Genomic DNA, 6,000 nt, shown 5'->3' with positions numbered 1-6,000 from the left:
ATATTATTAAATCTAGCATTATTTGTGTGGCCTATATAGAAGAACAACTACCATCTGTGTCTTTATTCTGGAGAAAATTTAGAAATTGTTCTAAAGTATATCCTAATACTAAAACTTATAAAACACTATTATAACAATGCTAAAAAACTAAATTTCCCTTTAGAAACTATTCTTAAAATTATCTACTCTCTAGAATTATAACACCAAAACTAAAACTGCAACAAAACATAGCAAGTAAAGTAAAACTAATTTTCTACTTCTAACTAGCTCTAAACTAGATGATGAAGGATTGACCCCAACCAAGGATGGAGGCACATGCTTAAGAAGACTAAGCATGTTTAGAAAGGAAGTTCACTAATCCTTCATCCCTTTCATTCATTTGTGTTTGTTATTTTTGATTCCCTAAGTTGACTTAGTTGAATCAACTTTAGTTGACTTGTTGACCTTTGACTAGGTTTGACTTGTTGACTATAGTTGACTTGACTTAAGGCAACATGCTAATCTATGTTTATTTGCTTTGTAGGTTAATTAGGAGTAAGAAAGCAATGCTAGGTGACGCATGGTGATTGGGGAGCATAAATGATGTGGATGAGAGAGTAAAGCAAAGGCATAAAGCATAAAGTAAAAGGCATGAAGCAAGTGTACCTATGTACCTTTGGTCTCCTTTGTTTTTAGCACACTTTGGCCACTTTTTGGAGACATATGAGACACATTCTTTGTCTCCTTTTGTGCTAGAAGGAAATTAGCCTTGCACACACCATAGTTAGCTCTTTTATCTCTCATTTTTGTAACCTTATTTGACCTAGTTTCTAGAAGCTAGGGTTAGGTTTTTGTAGAGACATCCTTAGGTATCTTTTATTTGCTTAGAGGCCCCTAAACTCTTCTATATAAGGGGTGCTCCTTGACATGTAAAAAGGTTGAACATTTTGAAGTAAAAACACTCTTGTGTCTCAACCATTTGTGAGAGTTTCCTCCCTAGGGAGTGAATACCTTTAAGCCTTATCTTGCATAGCAAGTGGCAGCACACATCCACTCATCTTCAAGGTTGCCATGGCTTCTAGCCTAGCCTTGTAGTGGCGTGCTTCTCACATTTTTACCATTTCTTTCCTTTCCAATTTATGTTTTCTTTTTCCTTTAATTGTTCTTGGTTTTCTATGGTTTATGTGCTTTCCATTTCCTTTTCATTTTGAATCAATCCATCATCTTCTTCTCTTGAGCTTTGTGAAAGGAACCTTCACATCTAGATAGCTTGCTATGTTAATGTCCAGTGGGGATTTCATTTAGCTTTCTTAATCAACTCACACCATATTCAATAATCTTAAAAGAAAACAAGATAATCCTTCATCATCAACTCACACCAAATGATGAAGGATTATCTTGTTTTCTTTTAGGACTTGAAATGTTCGTTTAGGGCTTGCTAGTGATGGTTTTAATCCTTTTAGTACTATGAGTTCTACTTATAGTATTTGGCCAGTGTTTTTAATTCCATACAATCTTCCACCATGGATATGTATGAAGCACACTTCATTGATCCTATCCATGATCATTCCAGGCAAGCACATGCTAGGAAATAATATTGATGTGTACTTACAACCCCTTGTGGATGAGTTATGTGAGCTATGGAATGATGGTGTGGAGACATTTGATTCTTCATTGAATGAAACTTTTAGAATGCGAGTAGCTCTTATGTGGACAATTAGTGACTTTCCTGGCCTAGGCATTTTATCTAGTTGGAAGACACACACACACACACACACAAAAGTTTAGCTTGCCCTACTTGTAACTTTGATGCAAAACCTTGTCGTCTTCCCTATAGTAAGAAGTGGTGTTTTATAGGGCATCGTCGCTTTTTGAGTAGAAACCATAGATTTAGATTGAATCGTGTTCGCTTTGATGGAAGCACTGAAACAAGGAATCCACCACTAAAATTATCAGGATCCATTGGACAATGCAAGCATATTTATTGCGTACAACATCAATGGGTTTAAATTTAGAACATTGACTCGAGATGAGGGATTGAGAACACAAAATAGTGGTGTGTTTTTAACATCTAATACAACTTGTGTATCAAGTAGTGTTGATAGAAACTTAAGGCAAGCAATGTAAGACCCATGAAATTTTATTAATTTAATAAATAATTAACAAATAAATGCGGGTAATGCAGCCTTTATGACATTTATTATTGATTAATGTGATGTGGAAAAGTACTAGCTCAAGTGGTTCAGAGTACCTAATTGTGTGAGAAGACTTGGGTTCAAGTCTTATGTATGCCATTGGTTGTTATTTCAAGTATGTAATTGTTTTATATAATATGTTGGTTATGGTGCGTGATATTATATTCTTAAATGAGTAAGAATTATAATGAAACATGAATTGGTTGAATGGTTGTGCATTGAATTAACATTGGCATGGGTATGGGTTCGAACCTTGGGAGAACTAAAGTAAACTTTCTTTTTGCCAAAATTTATTTTTGCATGAATGTGAAAGGGCAAGGAAACCCTAGCAACCAAGAGGGGCTAGAAAACAGTCCATAATGAGCCATTGAATGACAATTATCATACACATTAAACCATTTTCGTTTTGGCCAATTAACCCCAATTAAGGTACAATTAAAGAAGCGAATTAAGGGTGAGAGAAGGGTTGGTTGAGAGCTGCCATTGTTTTGCACTTTAGAGAGAAAGTTTAGAGTGAATTCGGTGTGGTTGAGTGAAGCATAGAGGTTGAATTGAAGAGAACTAAGGCAAGCCATTGGGAGCAAGGGAGAATCAAAGGCTATTCAAATTTTAAGCGAAGGAAACCAGGTTAAGGGAGCTAGACTACGTTCTCTTTATATTTTTGAATAACTGCATGAACCATAGCATGATTGAGTATGATTTTCCTCTACGTAATTTGTAAATTCGTGTTTTTGGAAAATTTTCAGAAACCGCCTGGTGGGCTATTCATAGCCGCCAAGCGACTCATGCAAAATTGAGCATTTTCTGGGTTTCTGAAGAGGAACCGCCTGGCAGTAGGGATGGCAACGGGTCGGGTCGGGCACGGATAGTATGATACCCGTACCCGACCCGCTAAAAAAAAATCCGCCCGTTACCCGCCCGTTTACCCGCCGGGTATCCGTTTAAAAAATACCCGCGAATATTTTTAAAACCCGCGGGTACCCGTGGATACCCGATACCCGCAAATATTTAAAAAAATATGTATTTTATAAATTTTTTAATATAAGATTATAAAAATAAAATATAAATTAAATTAAATTATAATTATAATTATAATTATAATTATAATTAAATTTGACATAATAAAATATACTGTTACTTCTAATTTTAATTAAATTTAACCTAATAAAATATAAATTAAATTTTAATTTTTTGTGGGTAACGGGTACCCGCGGGTATGGATAGTATGATACCCGTACCCGACCCGTTTATAACCGGGTATTAAAATACCCGCTACCCGCGGGTAGTAAATACCTGCAAGTAGTAACTATCCGTTGTGGATTTTATCCGCGGATATCTGCGGGCACGAGTATTTTTGCCATCCCTACCTGGCAACATAACCCTGGCCGCCAGGCGACTCAAGCCTGCCACCCAGTTTTGTAGGTTTTGTTGAACTGCCTAGTGGTGATGAACACCTGCTAGGCGACGGGAACCAATTTTAGTTCGATTTTGATGTTTTGTGAGTTTTTGGATGACTCTGATCGGAGGGAAAACCAATTTTAATTGTTAGGGGATGATTGGATGTCAAACTTCATTGAAATTCATGTAATTGATGGCCAAATTGGATGGAACAGTGTGAATAGACTCTTAGGGTTTGGAAAGTTTGGGGTTTGATGCTGCAAGACCAATTGGTGATAGAATCCTAATGGGAATTGGTAAGGAAAAAGTGTGGTAAGTACACTAGTCTAAATGTAGGTGAATTCGCATGAGGACTGGATGAAATGGGCAGGGAGAGGACAAGCTTAGGAGACTTGGAAGATCTCGTAGGGTGGAGAAATTCTGGGATGCCCAGAATTCATATGTCCGCTTGGCGGCACGAGGCCTGCTGCCAGGCGCCATCGCAGAGACAACCATCAGTGTGTGGCTACGGGAATTTTGGTGGTTTTGTGATTCTGGGAAATTTAGGTTCTTGTTACTTGCGGAGTTAGAAATAGGATTGCTTCATTCTTTGGTGAAGAGAAGGTCATTATAATGTAGTAGATGTAGTAGAATGTGGGGTGATGTAAAGTGAAGTGGGAATCATAATGATGAGTGACTAGATATAGGATACAAGGGATGCATTGTAATGTGTTAGTGATATGAGAATTAAGAGTTCATATAAATATATATAAGATAAACCTGACACCTTATGACTGAGATGATATCAGTAGTATTCCAATTTAATGGCGAATTGCGTTCATACCAGTGGTAGAAGACATAGAATTAACTTAGGATTAAGTGATACTAAGGATGACTAATAATATGATTTTAATTGAGAATTCTTGATTTGGTAATTATGATGGTGGTAGAGTAATGTAGGCACTATTGGTGTGCAAAGCTATGCCAATTGAACTAGTTGAGTGAAAGTGTATGTGAGAGTGTGAGAAAGTAAGCCTGAACCTAAACCAGAATTCGTAGTATGCAAATACTAATAGGGCGCCTAGCGGTAATATGTGAACCGCCAGGCGATAGCGATGAATTCAGAGGGCAACCTGCATGCGTGGCGCCTGGCGACAGAGATCGTTCTACTAGGCGGTTTGAAAGCGTGGTTCGCCTGGCGGCTCAAGAGCAGTGCCAGGCGATATTGTTGCAGCAGAATTGGGTTTTGCTTGCTTTGATGTGCGTGGTCTACAAGGTTTTTATGATGTCTCGAAGTTTGGCTTACTGGTGTTCCTTGAGTTGTGGCTCAAAACATATCCCTTGAGTTGTGGCTCGGGATAAGGGTTAAGCATGTGTCATTCCTTGAGTTATGGCTCAAAATGACATCTCTTGAGTTATGGCTCAAGATGGCGGATGAACACGAGAAACTCTTGAGTTGTGGCTCGGGTTGGCGAGTGTTGCCGGTGTGAGTGTGCATGTTGTGGCATGTACGGATAGGTCCAGTTAGATTACCCTCCTTAGTATTAAGCTGACGAGTTTGGTAGTCTTGGGACATTACAAATGTTATTTGTATTGGGAACTCCACCCGGTGTTACAGTGTGTAATCCGTAGCATGGTTTCCTGCACGTGCTCTACCAGTTGTGGCTGGTAGGTATGGCAGTAAGACACCTTGAGATACTCATTAAAAGACGTAGAACTCGGTTAGCATGGTGGTGGTCATGTGGCATGAAATCAAAGGATGGAATTCCTTTGGTATATTTATGATGATATATAATTGTCTTATATATATATATATATATATATATATATATATATATATATATAATTGTTTGATATTAGCTCGCCCTATTTGCTTGTGTTTGGCGATGATCATGTATGCGGTACATGGGAACATATGTTGTTGCAGGTGGATCTAGTGAGGCATAGAGCCGGAGCGGAACTAGTCTGGAAATAATTTATCAGAGTTTTATGATTTATTTTTTAAATAAATTGTAATATTTTATATTACTGAACTTTGATATTAATCATGGTTTTATATTTGAGTTATAATAGAGTTTTTGCGAATATTTATTACGGATATAAAGTTTTAAATTGCTCGTGTTTTGTGAATGATGTTTAATAAATGACGCTGACATATTATTTACGTAGTAATTATCTATTTTATTATTTAATTTCATAATATTCAGATGGGATGTTATAAGCAGACTTATCCTATTACGAAATGTTGGAGGTTATCATTGAGCTTAATTATTATGGTCAATTCAAAGTTGTTCTTTTCAAGTGTAAGTGGGCAGATACTACACGAGATAGAGGATATAAAAAGGATCAATGGAATTTTAATTGTGTTAACTTTGATAAACTAATTCATATTGGAGATCGTGACGAACATGAACCTTATATTTTGGCATCTCAAGCACAAATGGTATAT

Source organism: Vigna unguiculata, chromosome 2 (genome assembly GCF_004118075.2).
Source record: "Vigna unguiculata cultivar IT97K-499-35 chromosome 2, ASM411807v1, whole genome shotgun sequence".
Lineage (NCBI taxonomy): Eukaryota > Viridiplantae > Streptophyta > Magnoliopsida > Fabales > Fabaceae > Vigna > Vigna unguiculata.
Note: the sequence above shows the minus strand (reverse complement) of the source record.